The sequence below is a fragment of the Ictidomys tridecemlineatus genome, chromosome 10, assembly GCF_052094955.1.
Source record: "Ictidomys tridecemlineatus isolate mIctTri1 chromosome 10, mIctTri1.hap1, whole genome shotgun sequence".
Lineage (NCBI taxonomy): Eukaryota > Metazoa > Chordata > Mammalia > Rodentia > Sciuridae > Ictidomys > Ictidomys tridecemlineatus.
The window spans coordinates 23,040,013-23,056,663 of record NC_135486.1 but is presented as its reverse complement, the minus strand read 5'-3'; the positions used below and the strand labels follow the sequence as shown (position 1 = coordinate 23,056,663).

General features: G+C 32.6%; 1 protein-coding gene across 2 annotated transcripts in view; it reads right to left on the bottom strand.

The window, feature by feature from the left end:
• The window catches only part of Cdc73 (cell division cycle 73), a 116,975-nt gene that overhangs the window by 63,546 nt on the left and 36,778 nt on the right, over window positions 1-16,651 (bottom strand). The gene's annotated exons all lie outside the window — the stretch shown is intronic.

The following is a 16,651-nucleotide window of genomic DNA, read 5'->3' as shown; positions in this document are numbered from 1 at the left end:
CAAGAATCACATGATTGTCTCAATAGATGCTGAAAAACCATTTGACAAAATTTAACATCCATTCATGTTCAAAACACTAGAAAAATAAGGGATAGTAGGAACATACCTCAACATTGTAAAAGCTACATATGCCAAATCCAGGGACCTATGTTTCATCGTGAGGAAAAGCCAACATACCCCCAAATTAACCACACAGTTTTTCTGCCTGGATCTGATACAATATAAAATGTTTTCTGAACCTAAAAATTAATGAACAAAGAGGACTGGACAGTTCATATTCGCTTAAAATTTGTTTTAAAGTTACATTATTTTATCAGAGATCTGTTTCCTGACAAGATAATAAGGGAGAAACAAAAAAAGCTATGACTTTCTTCCTGATAGGCTTATGTAACAGAGAAAAATCATTCCCATTGAAACAATTCCCTTAGCGGGGTTTAAAGGGGGGGGGGCTAATAACTAAGCAAATAAATAAATAAATAAATAAATAAATAAATAAATAAATAAATAAATAAATAAATAAAACTTGGCTTTTTAAAAAACAAAACCAAATTTTCTAATCGAAGCTCATAAGTAAAACCTTAGATTTAAAATATTTAGATATCTGTGAAAGTCTGAAAGTACAAAGTACATTTAACATATATTTAAACCCAAATGATCCCCAAACTTAATACTTTTTGAATATTCTCTATCTTAGTGAACGGCTAAACCCAGTCAACTGACCACACAGGAATACCAGAAATCATCTTTGTCACTTCCTTCTCTTGTTAATGCCCTGGATCTCTAATGGAATCTATGCCTTTTTCTTCATCTTACCCAGCTAACATATTATCTCTCACTACTGAATACCTACCTATATAACCAGTTTTCTTAAGTTTATGTAATCTGCTCTCTATATTTCAGCCAGAGTAGTTTATTCAAAATGTAAAGCTATTCATGACTTAACACTGCTTCTTTGGCTTCCAAGAGTACTTAAGTTCCAAAATTTCTAAAATCCTTGGCCAGCTCCATAAATGATTCCTTTCCTTGCTAAGGTCAATCTCTACACCCAATCTTTTGATCTCATTCCTACTTCTACTTCATTATCAATTATTTTCTCTCTCTCTCTCTCAAAATTAATTTTCAAAGCAAGAAAAAAAAACCCTAGAAGAAAAACAATGAATTGAAATTTTAATCAATAAAACAATGTTTGGGTTTAAAGCATTTTCATTTTATCTGAAAGAAAACTTTTTAAGGTATCAAGTTTTTTTCTGTAGTAAGAAAGAATGGTAGCGATACATATAGAAGGGATTTTAGAGATGTCGGGAAGAAAGGTATATAAGACTTTCTGACAGCTGGTTCCTGGAGTTAAAGGAGAGGGATTAAAAGCAAGGATGATTAGTAATATCCTGGCCTGGGGTGATGGGGAGGTGCCAACACTGTACAAGAACCTGATTCACCAGAGACAAGGTACTAAAAACCCACCAAACAAAGCTGGAAAGGACTATCATGTGACCCTGAGGGCCTATACGCTGCAAAGCATTAATAACAATAATAATAAATTATAATTACAATTTTATATATAAATCAAAAAACGCAAAATGACTGAAAATATAATATAAAATACAAACTTAAGATTTATTTTTCATACTATTCCATCAACACCTACATGCCAAGCACGTTGTTCTCAGCTGGGAATATAGTGGAAGACTCCAAGAGACAGTTTCTACCTTTTGGTCTATCTATGAAGAAACACAGTCAAAGAAAACAAATAATCAAGAATATTACTAGAAGAAAAAATATTCCTAAAAAAGCGACCTTTATAGTGAGATCTGAATTATAAGAGGGAACCGGTCTTACTAACAGCAGGGGAATAATGTTCTAATCAAATAGAAGTGGAAGGAAAAAGACCAAGAAGTGAACAACCTGAGAAGTTGTTTAAAAACTTAGAAAAAGCCAGTGAAGCAGAAACACAGTCAGGATCCTTTCTAATGTGTACTGTTCCTTCACTATAGAGCACAGAATTGTGGACAGAATTCACAGGGTTTCTGAATTTGAATGAAGAAAAGAACTTTACAATTTTATTTTTACCAACCTTTCAACTGAAATTAACAATCCCTTCATGAATATGGGCAATATTACACAATACTAATAGCAATGGCTGTTACTCTATTACCAAGATAAATTCAGGTATTTTCATATCACGATACATTTGTTACAAATAGATATCCTAAAATACACTCATGTTCATCACACTTTAAAATTGTGGTATTTCTTTTATCTTCCACTAGATGTTATTATATAACACATCAGTAAAAAAGCACAAGTCACCATGAATGCATATACTTAAAAAATCTTGATAACTCCACTTCAATAAAATTGGTTTCTTTATCTTATGTATTTTATTTTTCACATTAAAAAAAGCATTCAGAGAGGATTTATAGGATTCAACAGTCTGATAAATGTGTCTATGGTACAAAAAAGGATTATGAACCTCTAACTATAGTAAAAGAAACTTTGAGAATCCTAACAAACTAAATTCAACTTGTGTCACCTGTTTGGGTTCTATTTCCAACAGGTACACTACAATAAGACCTTTTTCAGAAATATCAGAGAAATAAAAAATAAATAAATAAATATCAACATATTATTAATCATTTTGTAAGGTGCAATAATGGCTTGTGGCTGTTTTTTGAAAGTTTTTTTAAAAGTCTATAGATTTTATAGAGATGCAAAATATGTACAATAAAATGACAATCTCTGAGGCTGGGTTGTGGCTCAGTAGCAGAGTGCTTGCCTCGCACATGTGAGACACTGAGTTCGATTCTCAGCACCACATAAAAATAAACAAATAAAATAAAGATATTGTGAAAAACAAAATAAAATGACAGTCTCTGGATTTTGCTTTAAAATACTTCAAAAAAAAACAGTGAAAGAGAACAGATATAAGAATTGTTTACAAAATGGAAATTATAGAATCTGTATATTGGGCAGATCATGTGCTATTTTTCTAATTAAGTTTGAAATATCAAACAATTAAAAAAAGAGAAAGGCAACCCTTTTGGTAGCTGCTTCGCAAAAAAAGAAGCCCCCCAGGAGAAAGAAAAAAGAAGTGCTACCTATCAGTAAATTAGAGAAAAATGTCCCTTTATTCAGTGATGTTCTAGGCCACGATCTAACTGATGAAGGTGAAAGATAACTAGAGATTTACCTCTTCTTTCCTTAAGATGTTCAGTAAGGACAGCAGGAATCATTAAAACTTGCTATGGTATTATTCACAATATCTTATAAGAAAGCACTCTGTCCAATGGCACTCATGTAATCATTTCAAAGAAAAAAGAGAACCTAGATTCCATTATATCTGCTGTCTGGATGTAGAAAATTAGTCTTTGATCAAACTAGTACATCTTGGCAATAGAAATAGCAATGGTTTAGGAAAAATAATCTTATAGTCTTAAACTAGCAAGTACTGATTAAGCTTAGGCTTTATATTTATGACACTTAAGAACATTCAGATCATGGGGTAGGGGAAAAGAGGGAAGCTAGGTAGCTGCAAATACACATGAAGGATACACTGCCAGACCACTGTACTTTTCCTGACTGGTAGAAAACAAAATGCTTGGATGGGAGGATGAGGATGTGCTGTATTTAGGCAATCAAGTCATAGCAGATGGTTTCTAGGTTGTAAAAAAAAAAAAAAAAGAGAGAGAGAGAGATATCATTAAATGAAAAGAAGTCCGTTCCATTTGTATAAATGGGGTGAGCCACATAATTCTCCAGTCTCAGTATATTTAACGCAGAAACACTAACAAGGTTCTACAACCTGGAAGAAGGAGAACTTACTAATCCTCTCTTTTTCCCTATGCCTATTTATATTGTCCTGTTCTCCTAATGTGCCACATAACTCAACAGAACCTCTCTAATCAACTGCTGTTTTGTCTTTGCATTTTAAAGTCTTTTCTGAGCCAGGATGACAGACAAAACCAAAATACCTTTAACTTTATTCCCCAAAGATCATATGTTGTCAGAACTCAAAAGAATGTCTTAGCAGAGTTCTATACATTCTTTCATTAGTGTTAATAAAAATAAAAACAAAAATCAATTCTACACTGGGCACAGTGGCACACACCTGTAATCCTAGCAGCTGGAAAGGATGAGGCAAGAGGGTCTCAAGTTCAAACCAGTCTAAGCAATTCAGCAAGACTTTGTCTCAAAATAAATAAAAAAGTGGTAGGATATAGCTCAGTGGTAAAGCACCTTTGTGTTCACTCCCTCATACCCAAAAAGAAGGAAGGGAGGGAAGGAGGGACAGAAATCAATTCTACTTAGCTTTAAGCAAAATTCAGGATTAGAAAAGATTTATTCAGGGCTGGTGTTGTAACTCAGTGGTAGAGCGCTTGCCTTGCATGTGTGGAGCTCTACTTTCAATCCTCAACACCATGTAAAAATAAAGATACTGTGTCCATCTACAGCTAAAAAAAAAAAAAAAAAAAAAGAAGATTTATTCATAAACTACATGTTCCTTCAGTATTAAGTGATGCTTTGCCTTTGCATTTAGTCTTTTCTGAGCCTGGATGACAGACAAAAACAAAATTCCTTTAACTTTGTTCCCCAAAGATCATATGTTGTCACTACATTTTTTGGTATAAATCACTACTTTTAGTATAAATCCTAACTCATAAACAATTTTTATTTAATAATTATACATCTCCTAAATTAAATAACATGATTTTATTTTAACTATAATAGACAGGCAATAACTGCCACCACTCTTTACACTAAGTACTCTTACTTAATACGTAAGTGCCAAATGTGTGTCTATATAAGATCCTTCCTAAAATTCATCTAAATATCAATCCCTAAGGACATGAAATTCAACTAGTATTAATACATAAATGAGTAGAAAAATTACTGTCTTCTAGAGTCAGTTAATAAAAATTAAGAGTTGACATACAAAATCTATTAGCCAAATCCAGGACAGTATCTGCTTTTATATGGTCCATGGGCCAAAAATGCTTTTTATATTTATTGTTGGGAGAGTAGGGGAACAAGAGGAAAAAAAAGTTATGTTAATAATCACATAAAACTCAAATTTTGCTAGCTTAATTGTAATGTAGCCAAATTAATTAATTTGTCTATTGTCTATGTATGGACTGCCTTTGCATGGCACCAGCAGAGAGAACTACTTGAAACAGAAACTGTAATCAGCAGCCTGGTCCAGGTATATTAGCCTGGACCCTGGCTGGCCATTTTGGTCACCTGCCCAAGTAAGAAACAGACAAATATGGAAAAAGTAAAAAGAAATTTTATGCAGTTTCATCAAACTGGGTAGAAATAGCAGCCTAATCGAGCAAGCAGGGATCTGGGCAAGGTTCCAGGATTAGGCTGACAGAAACAAAAATCTCATGTTTTGCTCCCAGGTGTAGCAATGCCAGCTAGCATACTACAGATCATAAGAATTAAGCTATATTACCTCACCCTATTTTAATCCTCAAAAAAGCATCTATTGCTGTTTTTTAGTTTTTTGTTTGTTTGCTTTGTTTTTCCTCCCTCCCAAGGCCTACAATAATGCCTAGCATACAATAGGCACACAATAAACATTTATTGAATGAATGTAACATCATATCATTTTGTGTGTCAATTTTTTCAATGTTTAGATTTCTTTTCTTTTTTTTAAATTACTGGTGCAATACCCATTAATCCAAAACAAGAAAAAAAGTATGTTCTTAAGGCACAGTGAAATGTACGTTTTTGTTAATGAACTATGCAATGATAGTGACCTGAGCTAAAAGAATACAATATACCATATGCAAATATTACCAAACTAAACACTTACCACAACATTCTCAACTCACAAAAAGCAACGGTTGGGAAAAAATGGAAAATTTAAAATGGAGTATCTTGGGACTAGGGTTGTGGCTCAGTGGTATAGTGCTTGCCTTGCATGTGTGAGGTCCCGGGTTCAATCCTCAGCACCACATATAAATAAGCAAATAAAATAAAGGCATTGTGTCCATATACAACTATAAACAAATAAATATATAGATAAAATGGAGTGTCTCATCACAACAGAACTTCTTCACAAAAACTAAAAAGTTAGAATGAGGCTTCAAAGAAAGTTTCTGAGCCAAGTAAAGAATATTTAGTTTACTTATAGTAAGTTAACAAAATTGTATTTGATTGAAACAGCCATAAGAAATATACCCAGGGAAAACCAACCTGGGACTGGTATAGAGACCTACTGCTTGAAGAGTTGAAGACACTGGGTGCAACATTGATAGTCAAAAGTCAAGGTGAATGATTGTTTTGGTTTTGTTTTATTTTGCTAAGTTGCTAAGTTAACAAATGTTACTGATGTCACTAAGTTGTTGTTTATTTGATAAGTCAATGTCATGTTTGGAAGTGACCAAACTATTAGGTCCTACAAATAATCTACATAAAACAACTACAGGCAAGAATAATTTCTAAGTTCAGAAAACAGGAATGAAATACAACCAGTAGTGCCATCAGTTGAGATGTGTTACAACACACAGTGGTAAATACATTTGTGGAGCAGAAACCATAAATTCACAAAACTCAAAAAAAAAAAAAAATGGGTTAGGGTTAGGGTGTTGAAAGCCTGATACTTTATCAATAGGTACTTTTCAAAAATATTTGTATTTACCATGTATTATTGAGCCATTAGCATCAGTAGGAAACTTCATTTACTTTTTTAGATTTAATCCACATTAGTTCCATGAATTTTTGTTAGAAATAATCTTAATGTGTTCTACCACATAGCAGTCAAACAGTTTATCAGTAGCAAAAACTTTGCTCATGCTGGCCTCAAACTTGCGATCTTCCTGCCTCAGTCTCCTGAGTAGCTGGGAGGTAAGAAAGTTTCATTGTGGTTTTTTGTTGTTGTTGTTTTCAGTTTAAGACCAAAATTTAAATTTTTCTGTATGAAAACATCCAACCTGGGGCTGAGGTTGTGGCTCAGCGGTCCAGCACTTGCCTAGCATGTGTGAGGCACTGGGTTCGATTCTCAGCACCACATACAAATAAATAAAATAAAGGTCCATCAACAACTAAAAATATATTTAAAAAAAAAAAAGAAAAAAACAACCTTATCAACTGCATCAAATACTAAATGGCTTTGAAAACTAGATTTTGCTACAGACTTGATCTGTATCAAAATTTGTTTTTTAAACAATTCAACTTGAATTACAAGACAAAACAGATTACAAAAGAAATTCATTATTGTCAATTTGAAGATAACTGAAACATAGGTAATCTCAAGTTGCTTTATATACATCCAATGCTGTTAGAACAAGAAATGAGAATATAATTCTCACAAAATCTGCAGCAAATATATTTTCCAAACTAAAACTAAAATTCAGGTGGGTTCTTTAACTTCAATATATAAATATGACAGAAATTGCTATTTATCAAAGTTCCTTTATTTGGAAAATTTCCAAATAAGCTTCCATTGGCAAAAATATATCTGCAATAAAATGACATGCTCAAAAGGAATATACTGACAAAATACTTTAGTAGAATACTACAAATATCTTCCAAGAAGTGAATGTGCCCAATTCATGTCATGTGCTCATGAAATATGATATTTACCAGTATGTCTCTATTCAAAAAGATTTTTTTCTGGGGCAGGCATCTCCAGCCCTATTTTGTATTTTATTTAGAGACAGGGTCTCACTTGAGTTGCTTAGTGCCTTGCTTTTGCTGAGGCTGGCTCTATAATCATGATCCTCCTGTCTCAGCCTCCCAAACCACTGGGATTACAGGCTCGTGCCATTGTGCCCAGCCCCAAAAAAGATTTTTTTATTAAAAGATAAAATACATAAAATAGGACAACATTAATGATGAATGCTTACAGTGACTTTTGGTGATAGGAAACTTAACTGAATCCCAATTAAGTAAAATGTTATCCTCTCCCCCAAAAAGAAATGCCATTCTTCTCATCAGTAAATCTATACTACAGACTATTATCATATATTATTGTTACATTTACCATTAAATCTGGGGGAAATTTGACTAACATTATAGAAGAACCTAAACAATTTTGTCTAATGGTCTGCAACTCTTAAAGTATTTACTCTCTAGCCCTTTTTAGAAAATGTTTGCTAATCTTTTATTTAAATTGTTTCATTTAAACTTTTTATATTAGTGCAGACTAGAAAATGTAAAGCAATAGTGAAAATACATTTAAACCATGAAAATTATCTCTACTTATTTTATTCACACCTGACTCTTCATTTCTTTAATTTCATTAAAAACAATTTCATGCTAAAATTTCTAAGAGCTCAGCTAAGAGGAACACTAAAATCGTTTTGGAAATAAGCTTTTGTTAGAGTCCTGATGACTGTTTCTTAATGAAATTAACCTAAATGTAGAAGGCAAAACAGAATGTACATGTAAAATACATATATGGTAAAAGATAAACTTGCTTTATATTTTTGGCAAATGCAAAAAAAAAATCAATACCACATAGTAAATAAGAGTCTAAATGAAAATGGTAGGTTTCAATAAAGTTAGCATATTTAAGTATGAGATTTCCACCACATTTTTATCAATATTATTTATCCATATGTGAGAGGAAAAGGGAAGTGTGTGTTTGAGAGAAGAAGAAAGAGACAGAGGAGAAACTCTTTTATTACTAAAAATAGTTCTGATAATTTCACTAAATAATTCATATATAAACTATAACCAACTGAATAAAATGTGAAAAGAAACTTTCCATACAATCCACCAATCATTCCTATATATTCTTTACAGTTCACAATTATACCACACACACACACACACACACACACACACACACACACACACACCTCTTTCAAATAAATATGTGAAAGGAGAATCTTTTAATGATGCCATCATGAAGCTGTATAAAATGTTCATCCCATCACAAAATGATTATATATCTACTTATAATGTCATATAGTCTTCTACAATGGTACTCATATGATACCTCCATCTGTACTTTTTGCAAAGAAAACAAATTTTAGTGTCTTTGTAGCACTGAAATTACCAAATAATTGGGAGGGTAGGATTTAATTAGCCTCACCAATTTTATTATCAACGTATACACAAAAGGTACACATAAGTGATTTCTGAAATCCACTAGTAAATCCTTGTCCTTCTCTCTTCTTCATATCAACAAAATTAAATGACTAATCCTAGATCTACAGTTCAGACATGAAGCAATGAAATTCTACCACTCCTATACATTTTTTGTGATAAATCAAATTCTTTTGATATCTAATTATGAATTTTTAATTCAAAAGTGCTAGTTCCCTCCAGAAAACTTTCTGACAAAATAGAAAGGGATGCTAGTCCTAATGTTGAATAAATAATCTACTACACATCTAACAAAACACATCAATCTACTACATATCTAAAGAAACACATCGTAATATTTGGAGAATACTTAGACATGACAACAAGGAACAAAGTCACAATTGCAAATGAAGACAAAGCCTATGGAAGAACTATCCAAAGCAAAAAGCACACCGTGCCCTTGCAACAGATCTTTCTTTAATGAAGATGTGCAGATATCAGACCACTTGAATATCACTAAACATGTGAAAGATTATTATACAACTATAAACTATACCAGAACTTTCAGTGTTAACTTCTTTACACAGAGAATCTGCATGTGCTAGATAATAGGATCTGAACATCCAGTACTCTTGGCAATTACACTGCTCACTATAAATTAACTAACCAACATTTTATTTCAGATGTTATTTTCATAAGCTTGATTAATCTCTCATGGTATACTAACATTACCCAGTTCCTCAGTGTTTCTGTAAACCACGACAAGTTACTAAAGTAATGCCATCCTATGAGACAAATTCAAAGCAGCTTATCTTCCCCTAACAAAAATAACCTTCTGCAGGGTTGCTAAAGATCAGCAGTTATTTAGCCTTGGTTACATAATAAACATGGTGACAAAAATTATTCAGGTACCTAAAAAAGGACATTGTGACTATGGATTTGTCTTTAGTGATCTATCTACAAGAGTGTTCGGTCCAATGTAAAACATAAATGTAATAATGTTAGTGTAACATGCTGAAACATGTTTCCATAAAATGTACTACACTATAACCTTTACACTAATGATTAAAGCTTTAAAAAATTATAGAAACCTTTCAAAAATACTAATAACTCAAAAAAATTAAGAAATTAAGAATAATTCCAATATATATCAAAGGTTTCCACAAAACTGACGTCCACTAATTTATCACAGTGTTAAATCATTAACATATATTACACTGAATCCAGATTTCTAAAAATCATTTACCAATATTAATTTATTTAAATAGTTAAATTTTTAAAGTTTTATTTTCTGTTATTGTTAAAGTAACTCTTATAGGGAAAAACAATAACATACCAAAGTTCTTGGTAAATTATGATGTTCCTACAAACTTACTATCATAATGACTGGTTATGTTATTCCACTTATTGAATACTCAGCAATTCCTGAAGAGGCTACAGAATATTTTGTATGCCGTTTTAAAGTAAACTGTTGACATAAAATCATATCAGAAACTGAAATTTAGGGTGCATATTTTTATAAAGAAAACTAAAACCATCTATATAACAGAAGTCAGAATTCAGAAACTTCTGAAAGATCAAAGAGCTAGTTAAACTTTAGTTCTTAAATTTGGTGTGTTTAATTATATTAGGAATTTAATTTCAGAATATTTAGAGCAACAGATATAAGACAGAAAAGATACCAGCAGAAAAGAAGCATCTATCTAAATATACCAAATCTAAACCAGACGCTATGGCCCAAGTCTATCATCCCAACAACTTGAAAGAATGTGGTAAGAGGATCAGCAACTCAGCAGGACCCTCAGAAACTTACCAAGACCCTGTCTCAAAATAAAACATAAAAAGAACTGAAGTTCAGCTCAGCAGTGAAGCATCCCTGAGAACAATCCCCAATACTAAATAAATAAATAACTATCAAATTTGGGGAGGACAATAATTATAGGAGCAATAGTGTTCAGAATTCACTGTAGATAGTAAAAGATGGAATTAATTCTTTATACTTGTAACTTATAAAAAATGTTCAATTGACTTAATTTTAAAATATACGTACACTTGAACTAGCATACTGTTGCAAAATCTAAAGACAAAGAGCAAGGATTTTATCAAAGACACCATAAAGAGACTGGGGTTGTGACTTAGCAACTTGGCTAGCAAGGTCAATCCTCAGCACCATATAAAAATAAGTAAATAAAATAAAGGGGTTCTGTGTCCAACTACAACTAAAAAAAAAAAAAAGAATTCTTTAAAGACACCATAAACACAAGTTCAACAGTAAAACAAATGAGTTCTAAGGCATAACGTTTGTCTTCAATTAAAAAATAAGATCTTATGCAGTTTCCATTTCTAAATATTTCAAAGTAATGCATCTTCGACTTATTCACAGCAAAGTACCATTCTGGAAATTCAAATAAGAACTTAGTTTATAAATAATAAGATCTGTCCTGTCCTGATCAGAAGCAAATCAGTGTTTAAAAACAGATATTTAAAATTAACATGGGAACAATCACTCACAGAGGAACATGAGAAGCAGGAAAGACAAGAAGAACAACACTAAAAGAAACATCCATCAAGAAAAAGACCTGGAAAAGAAACCAAAACTTAGAATTAAAGATCAAATGAGGTTTGGTGATACAGGGGAGGGGAAAAGGGAGGAGATGAACTAACTAGACAATCCAATAAATACGAAGACAAAAATAATAAAACAAATAAGAAAATAATTTGTATGCAGAAATAATATAAAAAATTGAAAATTCATGGATAATTTTAATGAATTTATGAAGACCTAGAAACTAATAAAGCAAATTAAAATAAGTCTCAGTTTTGTGATCATGTCATTAACTAAATGGTCACTAAGAAATTGATTTTAAAGGTTATGCTATAGTTAATAACAGTTAACAGAAAAGTATCTATCAAGAATATATATAAATATCCACACATAAAACGTCATTAAATACACTACGTTTTCATATGAATAAAATGATTCAAATCATCTATCACTGAAATTAAAGAAAATATTAAAGATTAAACCTCTGTTCTCAAAATAAGAAAGGAAATACATAAAACTAAACTGAGTGATAAAACATGTTTAACAATGATATTAATTTTGTTAAAATTTAATGGATTAAAGTCATGCCAAGCAGGTAAATAGAAATTTTAAAATCTATTGTAGTATGTTTGAGAGAATAATAAGCTAAACAAAAATTAAAATCTACTTTTGTGTAATTCTGAGAGTCATATATATAATTACAGCATTAATGCACAAAACTACAATTAAAAGAATATATAATCAGGGCTAGGGCTGTAGCTCAGTTGCAGAGCACTTGCCTAGCATGCATGAGGCACTGGATTCAATCCTCAGTACCACATAAAAATAAACAAATATAATAAAGGCATTCTGACCATCTACAATGCAAAAAAATTTTAAAGAATATATAATCATACTGAAATTTCATGTTAAGAAAATATCATCATATTTCCAAACTAATTTCTATTTTTCCTTTTTTTTTTTTTGGCTCTTCAGTATCTACCAATGGACCACCTATGTTCACTTTTTTTAAAGTGCTGTTGGAATTATACATATCAGTGGGATTCTTTATGCCATATTCATACATGGATATATATTTTCTCCTATTCTTACAATAATTAATATTAAAAACACAGTGAGACAGGTGATGTCAAGTTTGTAAATGAAGAATTGTGCCATGACTTCTAGATTACTCCTGACTTATGCCAATAATAACTTTGCCTACACTTTCAAACTAAGTCTCAATTTTGTGATCATGTCATTAACTAATGGTCATTAAAAAATTGATTTTTAAAGGTTATGCTACAGATATTACTAAAGATTACGCAAAAGATCTTACTAAAATTCCTAAGATGTTTTAGGTCGTCCAAAAATTACTCTTCAATGAAATGCAAAGCTAAATTAATGGACTTTGACTGTACAGGCTTATACCAAAAATACCATACAGTATGCATTGGATTCTTAATAAATGCCAGTAAGATATATAAATTGAAAAACCTTATAAAAATTACCTTCAGCTTACATGTATTAAAATTGACACCTGTTAATATATTCTGTTGGTAAAATTTATTTTTCTGGAAGTATATTAACATCTAAATGCTGATTATGCTGATTAAAAAAAAAATTTAACCTTACTATTTTTAAAGAGAGAGTGAGAGAGGAGAGAGAGAGAGAGAGAATTTTTAATATTTATATTTTAGTTCTCAGTGGACACAACATCTTTGTTGGTATGTGGTGCTGAGGATCGAACCCGGGCCGCATGCATGCCAGGCGAGTGCGCTACTGCTTGAGCCACATCCCCAGCCCAGTAAGGTTAAATTGGATTCTAACACCTCTTACCACAAAGAAGGTATCAGTGCAATAAGATCAACACCCACCCCCTCCAAATACTAGGCAACTTTTTAAAAGTGTTATATGTACTACTGGGTACAAAAAGTCTATAATATACACTTAATGCAAAAAATGTCTGCAATAACTACAAATAATTCCATGCTACAATCAAACAGCACTAAGGATAATACTAAAGAAGGTACACCAGTACACACTTAAACCTCAAAACAACTCCCTAAGTAAGTTAAACCACTTTTCAGATTAAGAAAAGCCAACGTCTAACATGCTGCAACAAATCATAACAGAAAATTCTCTCTTATTTTTACCTCATATCAAGACACAGCCCAAATCTATAAACAGCATTCCTCCCCCCACAAAAAAATCTGCTGCTGGGAAAATCACTAGGGGAAAATTACTATTCAAGAGATGCCACGTACGAAGATGTGAAAAAAATAAATAAATTTTTTAAAAGAGATGTTTTATGAGAACAGAGGGGAAAATATGTCTATGCAATTTAGTGATAGCTTCTTAGAAAAATCTATAAAAATGAAGACATAATTTTTAAACTGCATAAAATTACTAATATTAATACTGAAATATTAGGGTATCAGGTAGAAATTAATAAAGCTATCATCCAAAAGCTTAAGAGAGATGATGGGATTATACAGTATTTAATTTTTACCTTTTATTTAAATATATATACATATATGTATATATACACACATTCAAGTGAAACCAAATGTTTTATTGTGTTTTAGGGGTACACATACATCTCAGACTGAAACAGGATAAAGCCACTCTGTTCCCTGAAATATTAAGATAACTAAGTTTTTTAAATTATTTCAAGTATAATATTCTTAAGATTTCAAGTGTGTTGGCTCATGTCTGTAATCCCAAAGGCTCAGGAGGCTGAGGCAGGAAGCTGAAGCAGGAAGATCATGAGTTCAGTTCAAAGCCAGCCTCACCAACTTAGGGAGGTCCTAAGCAACCGGGTAAGACCCCCTGCTATAAATAAAATATTAAAAAGGGCTGGGAATGTGGCTCAATGATTACATACCCCTGGATTAAATCCCTGGTACCTAAATAAATAAATGGAAAGAAAGCAAAACAGCCACTCTTGGGATAGATGTGGCTGGTGCCATGAGACTATGGATCCCATAGCTAGTCAGGAAACTGGAAATCTAGATTGTTTATGTAATAAACTCTTTTTAAGTGTCAGTAAATGTTATGGTTTGGTTGTGAGGTGTCGCCCAAAAGCTCACATGTGAAACAATGCAAAAAGGTTTGGAGGAGAAATTATTGAGATATAGCCTTAACCTAATCAGTGAACGATTGATTCCTTGATGCTATTAACTGAGTGGTGACTGGAGGCAGGGAGGGTGTGGCTGAAGGAACTGTTTCCTTGAAGTTGAGGATATGGAGTAAATGTTTGTACATAGAGAATGAAGTCTTTGATCATCACATGAACTGCTTAGATCTGCTATACTCTTCCACCATGATGTAAAACCTCATCTTGAGCCCAGAGGAATGGAACATGCATGCTGTCTATGGACTGAAACTTCTGAAACTGTGAACTCTCAAATAAACTTTTCCCCCTCTACAATTGTGCTGGTTGGGTCCTTTTAGTCACTGCAGCAAAAACACTGACTAAAATATTAAGTAAGCTAAATTTTAAACTACAACAGACATCTAACATATTTGGAGCCATATTTGCATGGGCACAATGAATGACCTCAAAGTATGTTCAACGAGACACACAGGAAAATGCACTGACATTTTGAACAAGTAGGTTGTTCTAATTCTTAAGAAGAAATTTTCCTATAGGCATTCTTAAAATCTTCACAAAAGCCAAAAAAGTCTTCTCTTTATTGCCATATTCTTTCCTATCACAGAGCTTTTAATCTTACTTTTTATTTCCTGTTCCTAAAATATGCTTTCCTGACAAGTTAATTCCTATTTTAAGACACTTCAGCTCTTGTCTCCAAGTAATATCTCCTGAATGAAGTATTTGTTGACTCCTGTAACAAATTCCTTAATTTTAGGGTCTCCTGGCATAATGTACACCTCTACACACTCGATATATTCACATCACATTCAAGTCACTGACTAATGTCTCTGCCACACTAGACCATAAAATCAAGCTCATGAGAACACATATGGTTTTGTTCACCTCTGATAGACACCAGGATATCGCATGGCAAAGAGCAAGTGTTCAAACAATATTTGCTAAAGAAACACAGGAAAAGAAGAAGTGAGAAAGGGAAAGAGAGCCCCAAGGAAGAATACCTTAAGCAATTATCTCCATTTCAGTTGGCCTGGGTTCTAGAAAATTTCAGAACATTTGTGCTACTATACATTACTTCCATGATAACCCAAGAAGAAATGAAGAATAAATTAATAAACAACCAAATGAGAAGGAAAGAAGCTTTACCTAACAGTGATAGAGTGCAGAGGTTACTAATGTATGTATTCCTGCTTTAAAAACACAACCTGGTCAGGAGTAGTGGCACACGCCTATAATCCCAGCAGCTCGGGAGGCTGAGGCAGGAGGTTTGTGGGTTCAAAGCCAGCCTCAGCAAAGGCGAGGCACTAAGCAACTCAGTGAGACCTTGTCTCTAAATAAAATACAAAATAGGGCTGGGGATGTGGCTCAGTGGTTGAGTGCTCCTGGGTTCAATCCCTAGTACCCCAACCCCGACCCCTCAAACAAAGAAGACAACCTGGTTGAGAGATTAAGATTCTCTAAATCTCTCCAAAAGTGTTAAGGTGATGGTGACACTAATACACCTCTAACACAAATACTAGAAATCTAAATTTACTATCAAGAAAATGGTTTCCCATAAAACACTTATGGTAAGAACTACTAAATCTGATCTACATAATAAGAGCTAATATGTCTTTCAGTCTTTAAGATTTCAAGGTACAAAATGCTTTCTCAAAAATGAAGATAATAAGGTGATTAAGAGTCAATGAGTATACAACCAGAGACACCAAAAATTGTGCTTCATATGTGAAATATGAATTGAAATGCATTCTGCTGTCATATATAACAAATTAGAATTAAAAAAAAAAGTTAAGCTTAGGTTGTGGCTCAGCGGTAAAGCGCTCACCTAGCACATGTGAGGCCCTGGATTCGATCCTCAGCACCACATAAAAAAATTAATAAAAAATAGGTATTGTGTCCAACTACAACAAAAAAAATAAATATTTTTAAAAAGAGTTAATGAAACTGAACAAGAAAGGAAAAAAAGTTAACAAATAGGG